The sequence below is a fragment of the Girardinichthys multiradiatus genome, chromosome 15 (genome assembly GCF_021462225.1).
Source record: "Girardinichthys multiradiatus isolate DD_20200921_A chromosome 15, DD_fGirMul_XY1, whole genome shotgun sequence".
Lineage (NCBI taxonomy): Eukaryota > Metazoa > Chordata > Actinopteri > Cyprinodontiformes > Goodeidae > Girardinichthys > Girardinichthys multiradiatus.
In genome coordinates, this window is record NC_061808.1 from 40,517,566 (window position 1) to 40,538,365 (window position 20,800).

The window sequence follows — 20,800 nt, forward strand, 5'->3', positions numbered from 1 at the left end:
TCCTCAACCTTTGTTTTACAAGAATGTGGCTAGGGTTCAGTGGACCACATCTTTGCAGAGTTATATTTGGTTGTGAGAGTAACAATGAGGTCAACGTAATATGCCTTGCATGAGTCAAGAAAGGAAGTGAAGTTTGTAGCAATACAAGTGGCACTGAATGAGGAACTTTCAGTGTGAGCGGGTGGCACAACACAATTTCAGCTGTCTGTTTCACGGCTTCTGCTGCTGCGATGCAACTCTGCAGACAATTTGGAAATCCAGATGCCACAGAGTCCAGTTTTTTAGAATAAAATGCTAAAGGTCTGTTTTTGGAGCCAAATGGTTGGGTTAATACAGCTTTCATATAACCCTTACATGCATCTACACAAAGTGTGAAAGGCTGGCTATAATCCGGCAGAGCTAAGGTGACTGTTGTTTGAAGCAGATTTTTTAGCTCTGTGAATGCTGCTTCTCCCTCCTTATTCCATGTGATTTTGTCTTTTAATGTCATGTCTTTGCCATAGATCATAGATTGCAAGGGTTGTACAATGGCTGCATAGTCTGGTAGCCATTCTCTACAAAAGTTACACAGTCCCAGAAAGGGCATCATATGTTGTTTAGTTCGTGGTTTTGGGGCTTCCTGTATGGCTGTTTTTCTACTACTTAGGAGGGAACGACCATGTTGTGATAGCATATGTCCCAAATAAATCACTTTCTCCTTACAAAACTGCAGTTTATCCCTAGAGGCTTTGTGCCCCGTCTGGTAGAGATGTTTCAGAACTGTTATAGTAGCTTCCTCACAGTGTTGTTGAGTGTCTGAAGCTATAAGAATATCATCTACATACAACAGGACTTGACTATGTTCAGGCACCTCACAGGTGCTCATAGAGTATCTTAAGGCTTGTGTATATACATGTGGACTTTCACTGAAGCCTTGTGGTAGTCTGGTGTAGGTGTATTTTTTCCCTTTAAACTGAAAACCAAATAAATGCTGTGACTCTTCATGCAGTGGTACTGTAAAGAAAGCATTGCTAAGATCTACCACTGAGAAATATTTTTTATCTGGAGTTAATGAATGCAGTAATGTATGTGGATTTGGGACGTCAGGAACTACATGTTTCCCTATTTCATTTATCAGTCTAAGATCCTGGACCATCCTCCACTTTCCTGTGCTGGCTTTCTGCACTGGAAAGATAGGTGTGTTGCATGTAGCAACAGGTGCTTCCTTTAATATTGTCCTGTATTACTGGCTTAATACCCTCTTCGGCTTCTGGCTTCAAGGGGTCCTGGCTCATTGCAGATCCAGCAGTTGTCATCTCTTGCGCCAGGGTTTTGTAAAATTGTTCTACATTCTCTAGCATAATGCCCTATTTTTCCACACCTCAGACACGCATTGCTCTGTGTGTAACTGTGTCGTGGCCCTCCTCCTCCTCTTCTTCTTCTTCTGTGACCTCTGAATCCTCCCTTTCCCCTTTGCCTGTTTGTTTCTGAGCGATGCAATGCTATTAAGCCGTCTTGCATTCCAAACGTATCTGTCTTCCTATTTTGCTGTGTTTTATTAGCGTGCTGCACATACTCTAAGGCTTGGGGAACAGTTCCTGTATTTTGATGAACCTAATGTTTATCTATATACCGTCTGGGTTCAATTTTAAGGCCTTGCAAAAAGGCTCTCTTCAACTGTTGCTGATAGGCTCCTGCCTCTGCTTCATCATATGGTATAGCAGAGTTTGCTCTAAAAACACGTCTCATCCTATCCAAGAAATCTTGTGGGTCTTCTTCATCCTTCTGTTTGCATTGTGAGATTTTACCATAATCTGCTGTCTGTATATAAACTCTTCGAATTCTTTCAAAGAGTAAGCGTAAGGCGTCCCTTAAATCTAGTGAATTATGTGGTAGTATGTCACCATTATCATCGCATCCAGTGAAACCTCCTGCTACTCTGCACCAGCGATGACCAAACAGCTGGGTAAAACACTGGAGCATCTCTCTGCCATTAAGATGAAAACTTCCTCTGAGTTCTGTAATAGCTGCTAGGAACTCCTCTACTCCTTCTTGTATCGGCAGGATACCTTTCAAAGCAGCAGTCTATATACTAGAATAGTTGGTGGCTGTCGGTGATTAGCGTCACCTACATTTGGATTTGCTACTTCAACTAGAGGAAATGTGTCTTCCTCTATATTTTTTCCAAATGGATGAAATTTCTGTTCATGAGCCATTAAGTCTTCGCCTGGGTATATGCTGGGAGTAATTTTCTTATTTTTACTCCTAGTTCGCACTCCTGTGCCCCCCCAGAAATTAGGAGACCAGGACTCACTAGAAGAGCTCTGTTCTTCTGTTTTAAAAGGATTGCTTAATTTTTCTTGCTTACTTATAGGAGTTTTAGGAACTGCTCCTTTTATCTCTCCTCCAATTTGTTGTGCTCCAGCTGCCTGTCCTGCAGCTGTCTGCACGGCAGGGGGCTGCACTCCTCGCTGTCTGGATGCGACCACTGTTTCCTCATGTGGGCGCACCAAGACTGCAGCTGTCAGCTTCTCCTGTCGCTTCTCCTTCTTATCTTGCCTCTGCATGTCTCTTAACTTACTTTGTTCCAGCCATTTGTCTGAGAATTTATACTCGACCTTTCTCTGTTCCTTTTTAGTTGGTTTCTTGGTTTTCATTATTTCTAATTTTAAATCTCCTTGTACTTTTAAGATATCGTTAATATTTAGTTTACCCAAGGAACCATGTTTTTTGTTCCATCTATGACAGATCATACCTGCTCCTTTTACATAATTCTCCATAAACTTTACATCCCCTTCTAAGTTAATTAGTTTACTTTGTTTCTTCCCCATGATGTTTAATTTTAGTTCACAATACTATAAATGTCCCAGATAGAAGTTCACTGGCATGAGATTCAAAGAGAGGACATTAACACGCCCTTCTACTGCGACTAATCCGCAGTGGTGTTAATTTTCTGTGATTAAACCCGACCTTTATCTCCAAAAATAACCAATACGTCTTTCTATTCTGGGCAAAAGAAAACACAAGACCAGCAGAATCTTGCTATGATTCTTCCAAAATGCTCAGTCCTCCAAACACACACAACAGCACTCACACAGTTAGTATTTTAACATATTTATGTCCCTTCAGCAATATGTATGGTCGACCTAGCTTAGTTTATGAGCTCCTTTATTATTCAACATTTCATTTCCTTCCGGCGAAATGCTACCAACCAAATTATCCAGTTCTCTTACGGCGGAACCACCTAGTTGTTTCTGATCTCCTTATGGCAAGATCCTACCTAAATTTATTGCTGTTTCTTTCCGGCAAAATAAAACCTACCCAATTGCTGTCTCCTTACGGCGAGACACTACAAACGACTTGTTATAATCTTTCTTTAATGTTAAACAAAACGTCTCACCTCTGAGCTGACTTCTAGGTGACTCTGTCGGACCCCCCAGAGTCACCCGGCGTCGAGCAAGACGATAACCTACCGGCCGGATGCGAATGTCACACACCGGGACTTTAAGCCACCAGCGGCAGCGCTTAACTCGACGTCAGGCTGTTCCCGGAGATCCGCCAGTCACTGCAAAGAAAAATAAGATCAGTTTAGTTCTTATAATCTCCGGCTTCGAAGAACCAAGTTAATGTTAGGTATTAATTAGTCAACTCAGAGGCAAGGAACGACACCGAGTCAGTTTTACTTGCAGCAAGGGTAGCTCACTTTGCAGTGCAGACTACAAAGTGTTGGCACCCCTCTCTCTTTATTTATACATGCTGGTTCACACACAGTTCAACAAACATTCAAGGTGTGTGTGTGTGTGTGTGTGTTTGTGTGTGTGTGTGGGGTCAGAAAGGTTAGGGTTCATGTGTCTTGTTTTTAAACAGAGAGGGAGAGTGGGGACTTGGTACGAGCAGCCCCTGGATGCTGCTGATAAAAGCATAACTCACTCACCTCCCACATATCCCTTTCTGTGGCATGTAGGAGGGAAAAGCACTTAGAGCAGACATGAGTGATAAACAATACAAAAGTTTTCAAACCCTAACAAGTTGCTTGAGGTATTTATCTTTGGCCAAGCGATCGTACATGTCAGCTATTGCACTGTGGAAGACTTGTACTGATTTCAGTTCATATAAAACCATCTCTGCAATAGTTTTCACTCTGAAGTCATCCGCTTGTATGCGTCGAAGTATCAGAAGATTCTGAATAGCAGGAACGAGTTTGGGGGTTACGAGTCGTCGCACGATGCGTTGAAAGTTGACTTGGTAATAATCCTCCCCCAATACCTCCAGGCATTGCTGCTGACGCTGGCTCGGGTGGTTCGTTATGCACCCGTAGCAGGTTTCTCTGAGATAGTTCAAACAGGTTATGTTGAATAAATGAAGTATCGCTGTTTTCACTGTATTGATGAGGGTGGTTGAGAACCAACCGTCAATTTCGTCCCCCTGGTTACTCTCATCTTCCGCTGAAGGCTGAGGGTCCTGCATCGGTTCCAGGGTTTGTGTAGGGGCTTCGGGAGAGAGTGAGTAGTTTCTTGTTTTCAGGCTGGATATTTGCGTCTACAGACTCAGCCATGAATAGCGGCGATGGTGAGTAGAGGTCTGGAGAAAGCGGTTGATACATTTTTATGTTGTATCCTGTAGGTGATGCAGGACTGAAGTGGGTCTCAGAAAACGAGGACGTTGAGGTGGATGGTGAGAAGAGGTCCGGGGAAGGCGGATGATACGGTCCAATGTTGAAGCTTTCATCGTGCTCAGGAGAGAAGTGGATCTCTGCTCAGTGGTTGTAGAGATCCCTGTATGGTGTTTTATCGTACACCTCACTCATTCTCAGGATTTGGTTCTCAGTGTATGTGAGCTTGCTGTTATCCCCCAAATATATATCATAGGAAGGGGGCGAGTCCACAGAAGAGGGTTTGCTTTAGATGTAAAACAGGGAACGTCAGCGTTTTTTTCACTGACATGACATCGATCCAACTGCGTGAGTTGTGGAAAAGGTTGGAAAGACGCTGTCCGATTTTACTCATCTTCTCTGCCCCAGCTTCAAACGGCAGAGCCAGTATTGTCTTGAATATGCCACAGTCCTGGTTGAACGCCTCCAGCCCAAACAAATCTGAGGGGTTCGTCCGGTTGTTCTTGCGTCTGCTTGCCCGAAAAGACCAGCGACCATTTGCTGTGGTTTTTGACCCCCACACTGCGCTAAAGAGAGGTTCTCTCTCAGCTATTTCAACATCGGATGGAATATGAAACATTCTCGCCCGTTTTGCAGGTCGAGGAGACAGTTTCTTCTTCATCCTCCCTCTCCTGCATTGAGACTGTTTCAGGGCTATCATTAAGGTGCGGGATTGCAAGCCTTAACACAACCTATTATTAAAAAATTATTGGTCACCAGGAATAGATGGGTTTGCTGGTGAATATTATGAAACGTTTGTTAACAATCTTGCACCCATGTTATGTAAACTTTATGACTATGCAATAGATTCCGTAAATCCTCCAGATAGTTGGTCCGCAGCTATTATTACAGCGTTATATAAGGATGGGAAAGATCTCCAACAGTTTTCTAGCTATCAACCAATAAGCCTTTTATGTGTTGACTATAAGATATTAACGTCTATTCTAGCAACAAGGGTACAAAAACATATTGAAAAATTAATAAAATCGGATCAGACAGGGCTTATTTCAGGCCGCCAAGGCATTAACAATGTGAGGAGAACTTTGAATTTGCAGTCTATAATGGCAAAAAACAAACAACCCTCTATGCTCCTTAGTTTAGATGCAGAGAAAGCATTCGATAGGGTGGATTGGATGTTTTTGGAATATACTCATAAAAATGGGATTTGGGGAAACATTTGTTAAATGGTTTAAATTTCTATATAGGAACCCTATGTCAAAAGTAAGAGTTAATGGGCACTGTTCTGATTTTGTTAAGGTAGAGAGAGAGGTGAGACAGAGGGACTCTGTGTCCCGTATCCTCTTTGCGCTGAGCATTGAGCCTTTGGCTGAGGCTATACGTCAAAATATACAGATTCAAGGAATAACCGATGGGGTAGGAATAATTCATAAAATTGCTCTCTGTGCAGATGATATTCTTTTTTTTATTAAACATCCAAAAACATCAATCCCATCGCTTATGTTATGTTCAGATACATATGTTGACATCTTAGGATACAAAATAAACCAAAATAAATCAGAGCCGATGATGATATCAGGGAATTGGCCAGAGGAGTTAAATAAAACATTGTCTTAGGTTTTAGGTACTTGGGGATTATTTTTACGCCTGGCCCCACAAATTTCTTTAATGCTAATTACACAAAGTTAATAAAACAATTAAAGAATGACTTAACTCGTTGGGAGTTTCTCCCGCTCTCTTTATTGGGCAGAGTTGAGACTGTAAAGATGAACTCGCTCCCTCGTCTTCTCTTTGTGTTTCAGGCTTTGCCCACAAGAGTCCCAGTTTCTACATTTAATATGCTAAATGAATTAATATACCAGTTCATTTGGCAACACAAGAGGCCCAGAATAAAACTTAGAACGCTTTGTTTCTCTAAAGATAAAGGAGGACTGGCTTTACCTAATTTAAAACATTATTATTGGGCAGCACAATTAGTGACTATGGTCACATGGATTGGGGGAGACGAGGAGGCAATCTGGGACCAAATCGAACAGAGCGAAACTAGGGGTATACCTTTGTCAACATTGCCTTTTGTTCAGTCGAAGCTTATTACTAAACTGAATATTGGGAATGAATGGATTAAACATATTTTGAAGGTCTGGATGGAAGATAAGAAAATGTTGAAGGATACAGGTTCAATATCCTGAGCTATCACAATAGTGTGTAATATAGAGTTTCCTCCCTCCACATGGAATCATGGATTTAGGAGATGGGCTATTAAAGGCTTTACCACCCTTGATCAGTTGTTTGAAGGAACAGGTCTTAAGTCTTTTTCACAGATAAGGGAAGAATTTGATCTTCTGGCAAATGATATGTATAGGTATCTCCAAATCAGACATTATATTATGAACCATAAAGAAAGAGAGAATTTATAAAGATCCAAACCCGATGGAACAATATTTTATTACCATTCTAGAAAAGAAATTGCTGACAAAAAGGCATGTTTCCAATTTGTACAAGAGGCTCTTGTTTGATATTGCCCAGAATACTAGGTATATTAAAGACAAATGGGAATTAGAGTTAAATGTTATAATAGAAGATGAAGTATGGGATAACCTATGTAAAAGCAGCCATAGAGGGATTAATAGTCAATTATGGAAAGAATTTGACTGGAAATTAAAGGTTTGTTTCTTTCCATACTCCTCTTGTTATTTCTAATTTTGTTAAAATACCTTCGGCCGCGGGACCAGTGCAAAGAGGATTGGGTGGCGGACGAAGGTGGAGACCTCAACGGCCCGATCCCCGGATGCTTAGGCTGGCTCTAGGGACGTGGAATGTCACCTCGCTGGGGGGGAAGGAGTCTGAGCTTGTGCGGGAGGTCGAGAGATATCGACTAGAAATAGTCGGGCTCGCCTCCACGCACAGCGTGGGCTCTGGAACCCATCTCCTTGAGAGGGGTTGGACTCTCTTCTACTCTGGAGTGGCCCACGGGGAGAGGCGGCGGGCTGGTATGGGTTTGCTTGTTGCCCCCCAGCTCAGCCGTCTCGTGTTGGGGTTTACCCCAGTGGATGAGAGGGTTGTATCCCTGCGCCTTCGGGTTGGGGAGAGGTCTCTGACTATCATTTCAGCCTACGGGCCGAGTGGTAGTGCAGAGTACCCTGCCTTCTTGGCATCCCTGTCGGGGGTGCTGGATAGTGCCCCTCCCGGGGACTCCATTATTCTGCTGGGGGACTTCAACGCCCACGTGGGGAACGACAGTGACACCTGGAGAGGCGTGATCGGGAGGAATGGCCTCCCCGATCTGAATCCGAGTGGTGTTTTGTTATTGGAGTTCTGCGCTAATCACGGATTGTCCATAACGAACACCATGTTCAAACATAAGGGTGTCCATCAGTGCACTTGGCACCAGGACACCCTAGGCAGGAGGTCGATGATCGACTTTGTTGTCGTATCATCAGACCTTCGGCCGCATGTTTTGGACACTCGGGTGAAGAGAGGGGCTGAGCTGTCCACTGATCATCACCTGGTGGTGAGTTGGATCCGCTGGAGGAGGAGAAAGCCGGACAGACTCGGCAGGCCCAAGCGCATAGTGAGGGTCTGCTGGGAACGCCTGGCGGAGCTCTCGGCCAGGGATGTATTCAACTCCCACCTCCGGGAGAGCTTCGACCAGATCCCGGGGGATGTTGGAGACATAGACTCAGAGTGGACCATGTTCTCTGCATCTATTGTCGATGCTGCTGCCCATAGCTGCGGCCGTAAGGTCTGCGGTGCCTGTCGTGGCGGCAATCCCAGAACCCGGTGGTGGACACCGGCAGTAAGGGATGCTGTTAAGCTGAAGAAGGAGTCCTATCGGCTGTGGTTGGCTTGTGGGACTCCTGAGGCGGCTGACGGGTACCGTGAGGCCAAGCGTGCTGCGGCCCGGGCTGTGGCAGAGGCAAAAACTCGGGCCTGGGAAGAGTTCGGTGAGGCCATGGAGAAGGACTACCGGTTGGCCTCGAAGCGATTCTGGCAAACCGTCCGACGCCTCAGGAGGGGGAAGCAGTGCTCTGCCAACACTGTTTATAGTGGGGGCGGGAGACTGCTGACCTCGACTGAGGACATTATCGGGCGGTGGAAGGAGTACTTCGAGGATCTCCTCAATCCTGCCATCACGCATTCCGTGGTGGAAACAGAGGCTGGGGACTCGGGGTTGGACTCTTTCATCACCCAGGCTGAAGTCTCCGAGGTGGTTAAAAAGCTCCGCGGTGGCAAGGCTTCGGGGGTGGATGAGATCCGCCCTGAGTACCTCAAGTCTCTGGATGTTGTAGGGCTGTCATGGTTGACACGCCTCTTCAACATTGCGTGGCGGTCGGGAACAGTGCCTCTGGACTGGCAGACTGGGGTGGTGGTCCCCCTTTATAAGAAGGGGGACCGGAGGGTGTGTTCCAACTACAGGGGGATCACACTCCTCAGCCTCCCTGGTAAGGCCTACGCCAGGGTATTGGAGAGGAGAGTCCGACCGATAGTCGAACCTCGTCTTCAGGAGGAACAGTGTGGTTTTTGTCCCAGCCGTGGAACACTGGACCAGCTCTATCCCCTCTACAGGGTGCTCGAGGGTTCATGGGAGTTTGCCCAACCGGTTCACATGTGTTTTGTGGACCTGGAGAAGGCATTCGACTGTGTCCCTCGTGATGCCCTGTGGGGGGTGCTCCAGGAGTATGGAATCGGGGGCCCTTTATTAGGGGCCATCCGGTCCCTGTACGAGCGGAGCAGGAGTTTGGTCCGCATTGCCGGCACTAAGTCGGACCTGTTCCCAGTGCATGTTGGACTCCGGCAGGGCTGCCCTTTGTCGCCGGTCCTGTTCATAACTTTTATGGACAGGATTTCTAGACGCAGCCAATAATAAATAAAAAAGAAAAAGGGTTTACTGTTCAATAGTTACCTAGTTAACTAGGGGGTCTGGTTTGGGGACCAGTGGATTTCGTCTCTTCTTTTTGCGGATGACGTGGTCCTGCTGGCCCCCTCTAGCCAAGACCTACAGCATGCGCTGTGGCGGTTCGCAGCCGAGTGTGAAGCGGCTGGGATGAGGATCAGCTCCTCCAAGTCCGAGGCCATGGTACTCGACCGGAAAAGGGTGGCTTGTCCTCTTCAGGTTGGAGGGGAGTTCCTGCCTCAAGTGGAGGAGTTTAAGTATCTCGGGGTCTTGTTCACGAGTGAGGGAAGAATGGAGCGGGAGATCGACAGACGGATCGGTGCAGCTGCCACAGTAATGGGGGCGCTGTGCCGGTCCATTGTGGTGAAGAGAGAGCTGAGCCGAAAAGCAAAGCTCTCAATTTACTGGTCGGTCTACGTTCCTACCCTCACCTATGGCCATGAACTTTGGGTCGTGACCGAAAGAACGAGATCACGGATACAAGCGGCTGAAATGAGCTTCCTCCGTAGGGTGGCCGGGCACTCCCTTAGAGATAGGGTGAGGAGCTCGGCCATCCGGGAGGGGCTCGGAGTAGAGCCGCTGCTCCTCCACATCGAGAGGAGCCAGTTGAGGTGGCTCGGGCATCTATACCGGATGCCTCCTGGACGCCTTCCTCGGGAGGTGTTCCAGGCACGTCCCACCGGGAGGAGGCCCAGGGGACGGCCCAGGACACGCTGGAGGGACTATGTCTCTCGGCTGGCCTGGGAACGCCTTGGGCTCCCCCTGGAGGAACTGGAGGAGGTGTCTGGAGAGAGGGACGTCTGGGCGTCTCTGCTGAGTCTGCTGCCCCCGCGACCCGGTCCTGGATAAGCGGAAGACGACGAACGAACGAACCTTCGGCCGCATTGTGCTGGAGAAATTGTGGGACAATAGGCGATCATACGCATATATTCTGGGACATTCCTGTCATCAGGGTGTACTGGAAAAATGTCAAGGAGGAGCTCGAGAAGCTTTTAGGGATGGAGGTACCATCAAGTCCTCTGTTTTATCTACTAGGTGCCCTATCAAGTAAACTGTTTAGTGCATATCAAAAATACATTACACGTATTTTGTTACTGATTGCAAAAAAAATAATCACTGTGAAGTGGAAATATATAAAACCGCTGACTATAACTGAGTGGAAACAAAGAGTTAAACAAATATATATAATGGAACACATGACTTCTATTTTACAAATGAATGCTGATCTATTTAACCAAAGATGGTGTTGTGTAGAAGTCTTTCTAGCAATTTGATAGAGGGTTTTTGTAACAATTGCTGAATGGAAACTATATTTGATATGCCCTGCTCTGAATCTACAAAGTTATGTGTGACTGTATGTTTTATTCATTATTATTATTTCTGTCTTGGATAAATGTCAGGATTTGTTCTGTAAAAAGTTCTAAAATAAAAAGTTCCAAAAAAAAAGAATTATAGTGTAAACTTTGTAAATGAATGGGAATGCATGCATATTTATTTATGTACCTTAAAGTATATTTGTTTAACTTTATTAAAATATTGATATTTATGTAAATATGGATGATTTAAGAGTATATTTTATACTGATGTTGGGACCCACAGCCATGGATTTCAACATTAAACTCCGGTACAAACGCTTCTGGAACTTTTCAAAATAAAGTGCATTAACCTTCTTCCGGCACAGCTAGGAAACGAGATAACTGCGGACTTCCTGTGACGCCACTACCCAAATAAAAGCACAGCTGTTGCTACATCCGCACTCTTTCCACACGGCCTCTAGTGGGACCGGTCAGGGGAGGCCCAGCACGCTGATGTCTCTTTGCTGGCAAACAGACATAAACTCTTCAACTGGATCGAAGGAAGCCGTACGATCATCGATCATAAGCAAAGATAAGTACAAATGAAATACTGTCTGTGTATCCGGTATTTTCATTCATGAACGGGGAAATTAAGATGTAAGAGTTGCTTACTTTTTCCTCTGAGGCTTGCAGAAGCAAATTGTCCCAGAGAAGTTCCCTACAGAGAAGCGGTCTCTATGAAGCCGAGCGGAGCGGTCTCCCAGTCTGGAAGGAAGACAACAGAGACCACACCACCGTGGTAACGGTAACGTGAAGTGTGGTTGGCGGACACAACGAACAGTTCTTCATCCACAGCTGGAGGTTAGCGGAAACTAACCCTTTGTTCCCAGAGCACCTTCAACCCCCCCACAGCTAAGGAGGTCAGCTGTGGCTAACCTTTGTTCACTGTGGATACCTTCTTCAAACTTCGTCGCTTGGACAACATTCCTCACCATGAGGTGTTTTGGTCAGAGACAGATTTAGAATGAAATGATCTAAACATTTTTCATTTTTATGCAGTTTTGTTTGTGTTGAACTCAGCTTATTGGAAGACACCAATAAGCCCCATTTCTCCAGAAAGATTTGGCTCTTTTCCAAAATACTCCCTTAATAATATTTCTTCAAATATTATTTCAATAAATAAAGGCAGCTAATTAGACACCGCTGAGAAATGGTCATCCAGAAGGTTGGTTTTATTCAGCAGATCATTATTTAAAACATTATTTTATTAAAATAATATTTTATCTGATCTTACATTGTGAATGGTTGTCTAAACGTTGCTGATTATTGTCTAAGTTAGTTCCAAGACTAACTTAACTTCATTTCCAGATTCTTCAAGATAATCCTTGGTTCTCAAACACAAACATTGCATGGTAATGTTGCATCACTCTATTGGTCATGATTTCCAATCATCTTTAATCAACTTGTTTATATTGTACATAGCCCATTAGTCTTCGTTATTCTTTAATTCTGCTTGGTAGTTTAGTTGGATTGTTTTAGCATAGTAAAGAGTTTGTTGATTGAAATATGTTTGACTTTGAGTTGACTTATTTTTGTTAATGACCGAGCTTCTCATCCTATCTCTAAAGGAGAGCCCAGACACCCTGTGGAGGAAACTCATTTCGGCCGCTTGTATCCATGTTCATAAAGGTTAAGAACAGAATGGGTGGCAAAGGGCAACCATGGCGGAATCCAACCCTCACTGGAAACGAGTCCAACTTACTGCCGGCAATGCGGACCAAGCTCTGACATAGGTCATACAGGGACCTAATAGCCTGTATCAAAGGGCCTGGTACCCCATACTCCCGGAGTACCCCCCACAGGATTCCCCAAGTGACACGGTCGAACGCCTTCTCCAAGTCCAGAAAGCACATGTAGACTGGTTGGGCAAACTCCCATGCACCCTCCAATGAAAGTAACTGAGCTGAAAGCTTACCTGGGTCTCCTAAATAATTACAAGTTCCTTCCTGACCTCGCCACACTCTTGGCACCTTTACACCAGCTGCTAAAGAAAGACGCCCAGTGGTGTTGGGACAAAGAACAGGAGGAGGCGTTTTGTTTATCAAAACAACTGCTAAAATCAGCCAAAGTACTGTGTCATTACACAGCAGACAAAGACCTGGTGCTTGCATGTGACGCCTCACCATACAGAGTGGGTGCAGTGTTGTCACATATAATGGAAGATGGAAGTGAAAAATCTTTAGGGTTTTTGTCAAGGACAATAACACCAGCTGAGAAGCTTACTCACAGTTTGACAAGGAGGGTTAAGCCATCATTACGTGGTGGCCAGGAATGGACGCTGAAATAGAGAAGGAAGTGCAGTCTTGCCACATATCAGGAAAACCGTAATGCTCCAGCTGCAGCGCCTCTCCACCCTTGGAAGTGGCCAGAAACACCTTGGAGTAGACTACGTGTGGATGGCCCTTACTTAAAATGTTCCTCATTGTAGTAGATGCACATTCGAAATGGATAGATGTGTATCCCACAAGCAATGCTACTAGTCAGGTAACAATAGAGAAGCCCAGTGTTTTAGCACACACGGTCCACCCCAGATTATAGCTTCAGACAGTGGTACGTGCTTTACAAGCCATGAGTTTGCAATATTCTTGAAACAGAACAGCATACATGTTACGTCAGCACCTTTCCACCCAGCATCAAACGGCCTGGCAGAAAGAGCTGTGCAGACGTTCAAACAGGTTTAAGAGACAAAACATGCAGATAGATTGTCATGACACACACAGCAGGTGGCGAACTTTCTCTGCCAGCGAGGATATGTACATCCGAAACCACAGCTACGGACCAAAACGGGTTCCTGCTATCATTGTACAGAACACAGGTCTTGTATCTTATACTGTACAAACGGGGGATGGTCGAGTCATGAGGCGTCATGCCAACCAAATCAGGAAACAACATGCGACGATGATGGAGACGCCCAGTATAGACATCGTGGGTGAGTCCTGCAATCTTCAGTTTCCAGGACATGCTGCAGAACTGGGACTAATATATATATACAGGGGTTGGACAATGAAACTGAAACACTTGGTTTTAGACCACAATAATTTATTAGTATGGTGTAGGGCCTCCTTTTGCCTCCTCAAGAATGGTTCGGTAGTCCTTGGAAGTGACGCGCCCATCTAGCACAAGTTGGGCCAAGGGAATGCCATGATATGGCAGCCCAAACCATCACTGATCCACTCCCATGCTTCACTCTGGGCATGCAACAGTCTGGGTGGTACGCTTCTTTGGGGCTTCTCCACACCGTAACTCTCCCGGATGTGGGGAAAACAGTAAAGGTGGACTCATCAGAGAACAATACATGTTTCACATTATCCACAGCCCAAGATTTGCGCTCCTTGCACCATTGAAACCGACGTTTGGCATTGGTATGAGTGACCAAAGGTTTGGCTATAGCAGCCTGGCCGTGTATATTGACCCTGTGGAGCTCCCGACGGACAGTTCTGGTGGAAACAGGAGAGTTGAGGTTCACATTTAATTCTGCCGTGATTTGGGCAGCCGTGGTTTTATGTTTTTTGGATACAATCCGGGTTAGCACCCGAACATCCCTTTCAGACAGCTTCCTCTTGCGTCCACAGTTAATCCTGTTGGATGTGGTTCGTCCTTCTTGGTGGTATGCTGACATTACCCTGGATACCGTGGCTCTTGATACATCACAAAGACTTGCTGTCTTGGTCACAGATGCGCCAGCAAGACGTGCACCAACAATTTGTCCTCTTTTGAACTCTGGTGTGTCACCCATAATGTTGTGTGCATTTCAATATTTTGAGCAAAACTGTGCTCTTACCCTGCTAATTGAACATTCACACTCTGCTCTTACTGGTGCAATGTGCAATCAATGAAGACTGGCTACCAGGCTGGTCCAATTTAGCCATGAAACCTCCCACACTAAAATGACAGGTGTTTCAGTTTCATTGTCCAACCCCTGTATATATATATATATATATATATATATATATATATATATGTGTGTGTGTGTGTATAAAATAAAAGTCACATCATTGTTATGTATGTGAAACATTCTCAGGCGCATTTACGGCAATACAAGACTAGCATTACATCTGCAAGAAACCAAACCAGTCTATGTGACAGTTGTACCATAACAGTTTAATTACTTTTATAAACTCCTCATTCCAAAGCTGAACTGGACTACTGTTTCCCTTTTTTGGGCCCAACAACATTCAAAACAGGCCTGCTAAGAATGACTTTTTCTTAAGTCCATAGCAGTTTATGCAGAATTCACTTTGACATATAGTAAAGACTACAGGTCCTTCTCAAAATATTAGCATATTGTGATAAAGTTCATTATTTTCCATAATGTCATGATGAAAATTTAACATTCATATATTTTAGATTCATTGCACACTAACTGAAATATTTCAGGTCTTTTATTGTCTTAATACGGATGATTTTGGCATACAGCTCATGAAAACCCAAAATTCCTATCTCACAAAATTAGCATATTTCATCCGACCAATAAAAGAAAAGTGTTTTTAATACAAAAAACGTCAACCTTCAAATAATCATGTACAGTTATGTACTCAATACTTGGTCAGGAATCCTTTTGCAGAAATGACTGCTTCAATGCAGCATGGCATGGAGGCAATCAGCCTGTGGCACTGCTGAGGTCTTATGGAGGCCCAGGATGCTTCGATAGCGGCCTTTAACTCATCCAGAGTGTTGGGTCTTGAGTCTCTCAACGTTCTCTTCACAATATCCCACAGATTCTCTATGGGGTTCAGGTCAGGAGAGTTGGCAGGCCAATTGAGCACAGTGATACCATGGTCAGTAAACCATTTACCAGTGGTTTTGGCACTGTGAGCAGGTGCCAGGTCGTGCTGAAAAATGAAATCTTCATCTCCATAAAGCTTTTCAGCAGATGGAAGCATGAAGTGCTCCAAAATCTCCTGATAGCTAGCTGCATTGACCCTGCCCTTGATAAAACACAGTGGACCAACACCAGCAGCTGACACGGCACCCCAGACCATCACTGACTGTGGGTACTTGACACTGGACTTCTGGCATTTTGGCATTTCCTTCTCCCCAGTCTTCCTCCAGACTCTGGCACCTTGATTTCCGAATGACATGCAGAATTTGCTTTCATCCGAAAAAAGTACTTTGGACCACTGAGCAACAGTCCAGTGCAGCTTCTCTGTAGCCCAGGTCTGGGGAATGCGGCACCTGTAGCCCATTTCCTGCACACGCCTGTGCACGGTGGCTCTGGATGTTTCTACTCCAGACTCAGTCCACTGCTTCCGCAGGTCCCCCAAGGTCTGGAATCGGCCCTTCTCCAAAATCTTCCTCAGGGTCCGGTCACCTCTTCTCGTTGTGCAGCGTTTTCTGCCACACTTTTTCCTTCCCACAAACTTCCCACTGAGGTGCCTTGATACAGCACTCTGGGAACAGCCTATTCGTTCAGAAATGTCTTTCTGTGTCTTACCCTCTTGCTTGAGGGTGTCAATAGTGGCCTTCTGGACAGCAGTTAGGTCGGCAGTCTTACCCTTGATTGGGGTTTTGAGTGATGAACCAGGCTGGGAGTTTTAAAGGCCCCAGGAATCTTTTGCAGGTGTTTAGAGTTAACTCGTTGATTCAGATGATTAGGTTCATAGCTCGTTTAGAGACCCTTTTAATGATATGCTAATTTTGTGAGATAGGAATTTTGGGTTTTCATGAGCTGTATGCCAAAATCATCCGTATTAAGACAAGAAAAGACCTGAAATATTTCAGTTAGTGTGCAATAAATCTAAAATATATGAATGTAAAATGTTCATCATGACATTATAGAAAATAATGAACTTTATCACAATATGCTAATATTTTGAGAAGGACCTGTATAGTAAGACTTTTCCTCTATCAATCAGAGCTTTAAGCTTCCACATTCTTTCCCCTTATTAGGTTTCATGGGTTTTCATGAGCTGTATGCCAAAATCATCCGTATTAAGACAATAAAAGACCTGAAATATTTCAGTTAGTGTGCAATGAATCTAAAATATATGAATGTTAAATTTTCATCATGACATTATGGAAAATAATGAACTTTATCACAATATGCTAATATTTTGAGAAGGACCTGTATATACACACATACATTTTTTTAAAGTGGAAATATACATAGATTATAAATAATTATTTTTCCAGTACAATATTTGGACTAATTAAAGATGGTTGAAGTAACATTTTACCAGCGTAGTTGACTCTTAAAGGGGGAGGGATGTAGTATCCTGAGTCTGGAATGTTTCACATGTTAGCACTCATCACTCCCGGCCAATAGAGGGAGTAGGAGTCTGAATGTTTCTGTTTGTAAGAAGCCAGCGAGTTAGTCGAGTTACATGTGTTCCAGAGAACGGTAAGCTGTGCTGAAAATGAGGATTAAAGGGATGTTCAAGGAGTACCCCAGAGTGGACCTCCTTAAGGTTTAAGATACTACATTTATGTTCATGTCTGTGAGCTACAATAAAAGCTGGCCGGCCAGAAGAGAAGGAGTTTGGACATTTTTATTAAACACAACGCAGAAAAGCAAACACTACCACTGCAATGGTGCCGTGACCTGGATCTTCTTCTAGGAGTCAACTGCTGTGTCTGGGGCATCGCCAACTGCAAGCTGCGGCCTGGGAATGGACCTGCTGGCAGTTGTTTTTTTTTTTATGTGCTCGTTATTTTGCACTGTGGTTGTGTTTTTATTGAGTATTATAGAGGGTGCATTCAACAATTTTTTTTATTTGTTTATTTGCTTCTTGTGTACGCATTTAAATTTTTTGGGGCGTGCACTTCAGTTGAAGAATGGATGATTCCATGCTTCCAGGTGTCGGTCAAGGACACAAACGATTGTTTAGCCCATTGTTGTCATCTGTGGGGGGTTTCAGGAATGGGGAGCCTGTTTCTTCAACTTCTCATGTTACAGCAGGGTTTCAACCACCTTGTCCTGATGGGGATTCTGGTTTTGCTGATTCAGCAGCCCCTCACTCAAGCCAGAATGACAGATATGTTTTGATGAGTGTCCTCAGTGGTCTGGTGAAAGAGATAGGAACCAGTATTGGGGAGAACATCGTCTCCTGCCTTAAGGTTATACCACTTGATGATGCCAGCATGTCACGCTGTAATACCACAGATCTTTCTAGAGTTAACCTCACTGTTAGCCATCACAGCTACGAACCACCTTTGTTTAACACTGACAAGATGTCTGTTCTTGAGAGGGAGGAGTCTGTTAATGCGTACTTGGATAAGAACCACATTGGGTGCTCAGATGGACGAAGTTTTGAGCAAATTGCAGGGAAAAGCACGGGACGTGGTGAAAGTTGGACTGCTCTGAGCTGAAGTCTGGTTCTGAAGCTATTTTTGATATTTTACATCAGCATTTCCGTGATCATGTGACATCTTTCATGCCATTAGCTTTTATGATACCAGGCCTTTGCCCTTTGAGAATGCTGTTGACTATTGGATTTGACTTAATTAGACTGCCAATACAGCTGTTGATGGACTGAAGAGGAAAACTCTAGATGGCTTTTCGAAGGATGTAACTTTAATGTTTCTCACTCATTGCCCTTACCCTGAACTGTCACTTGTCTTTAGCTGTAAACCACTTAATGAATGGACTGCTAGTGATGTTCAAGCGAGAGCTGATGAATATCACAGAAAACGAGACTCACTTGGTGTCTATTCATTCAGCAGGCAGACACTGGGTGCACTGTCAGGCCTGGGGATGGCCTGGCACGGACAAGATCAGACTGCAGTGCTGCCTTCGGCTTTGTCCCCAAGCCAGGCAATGGCCGTTGACCCTTTGGAAGGTAACTGTCATTCGCTTGAACATGTTATCACTCTGTTGGAATGCTTGCTGCGACAAGACCCACCTCAGCTTTCACAGTCAGTTAGACCCAGGAATAGGGGGGAGGTTAGAACTCAGGGCCCCTGTGCGGTTTGTGGTGACAACCTTCATAGTTCAGTGCAGCACTGCCGGGGGGAGGGTTTATGTTTCAGATGCTATAGACCCGCACATCAGGCAGGATCGTGCTCAACTGATTCTCTTTCTCACTCACCTGCTTCAATGTAGGTGAATCCTACAAACCAGGAGAACTAGTCTTCCCACACATGGAAGGGAGTTGTGATGGGCTGGTGGATGAATCCCCATGTGATGAGCTTGACTTCCAATATATTTACTCTGAATATAGTGCTTGGAACGACACTTCATCACACAGGCTGACGAACAGGGATAATCTTTTTTATACCACTGTGCTGATTCATGACACCGTGCTGAGTGCCATGTTAGATAGTGGTTTAATGGCCTGTTCTTTGAGTTTGTGTATAGTCCCACGCTTACAGGAGGCTAATTTGATTTCTCCTGGATCTATTTCACCTATCTCAGTTACATTGATAGGCTGTGGGGGTTTGAGGACTCGGCCAATCGGAGTCTGTGAACTCCAGATAAAGGTGCTTAAATGTTGTATCAAAGTACCCACGCTGGTTGTGGATGGCCAAAGTGATGACCTGATTCTGGGTAGCAATATCATAAAGCACCTCATTTGGACATATAAAACTTCTGGTCTGTGGGGGAAAGCAGGTTTCTGACGTGGAGAAAGAGGTGCTGCAGTTGTTACCCAGTGTTGAAACTTGGAGAAGGGATGTGATTCTAGTGGGTACAGTGGGTACAGTGGGTACAGTTATGCTGAAACGAGTGGTGACTTTAGAACCCATGACAGAACACCTAGTGTGGGGTCGGCTGCCTGGTAATGTGCGCATCTCCATTGGCAGCACAGTTGTTGTTGAGGAAAGTGAATCGAAAACAGTGTCAAGGACAGTTTTAGAGGAGCGACTTGTGACACTATTATGTGGCAATGGTTGGGTGCCGGTGAGAGTCATTAACCCCCATCATAAATCTGTAACCTTGAAGCCCAGCTGCAAGATTGCTGATGTCTCCCCCTGGTGAGCAGTTGAGGATTTTGACACTGACTATTTATATATGGGTGACGTTCCAGACTGTGTGAAGTGCGGATTGGGTAAGGCAGACAGTGCCAGTGAAAAGAGTTTGATGGCTTGCTCTGATTGTTCTGTGTCCACACTGGGTAATTCAGTCTTACAGGATTTAGGGCTACAAGACATTGACATAGATGCTAACTCTGAGATTTCTGGAACACCATCGTGTCTGTTAGGTATTGTTTAGTCAACTCAGAGGCGAGAACGATACAGTCAGAGTTACTTGCAGCAAGGGTAGCCCACTTTGCAGTGCAACTACAAAGTTTTGACACCCTATTTCTTTATTTATATACACAATTCAACAGACAGTTCAGACCGGTTGTATGTGTGTGAGACAGAAAGGAGGCTGGTTCTCACGAAGATAACAATGATCTCACACACACAGGGAGGAAGGCATAGTGCAGGTGCCTTGCAACACAAAGTTTTTACATGAGTGATAACAAGTTTTTGCACCCATCCAACAGTCCCTCCTTTTATCACAAGTAAAAACATTTAATATAAAAACGAATAAGAAAAATACTCTGTATGAGCAGAAACCCATGGACGGTAAACAGATTATATTTTGTGGGAAATACTCATACGGTCCCGCCGCCCTCGGGGGTCTGTTACATATGCTTTGAATGGTTCTGATTTCCCTGTAATGTTGAGAGGTTGCCATTGTTTTCTGTCGCAAGTGCAGTTTTCTGGGTCACAGCTATAATTTAATCTCTGGTCACTGCGCAGTGTAGAATTCACAACGATCTGATTTTCATCTGTCCACATTCCAGAAGTGTTAAATATGAAAGATCCGTATAAATGGACCTGCTCTGTGATAGTCTCAGGGTTCTGTTCAAAGTGCAGAGAGCATCATGAAGACCAAGGAACACACCAGGCAGGTCCGAGATACTGTTGTGGAGAAGTTTAAAGCTGGATTTGGATACAAAAAGATTTCCCAAGCTTTAAACATCCCAAGGAGAACTGTGCAAGCAATCATATTGAAATGGAAGGAGTATCAGACCACTG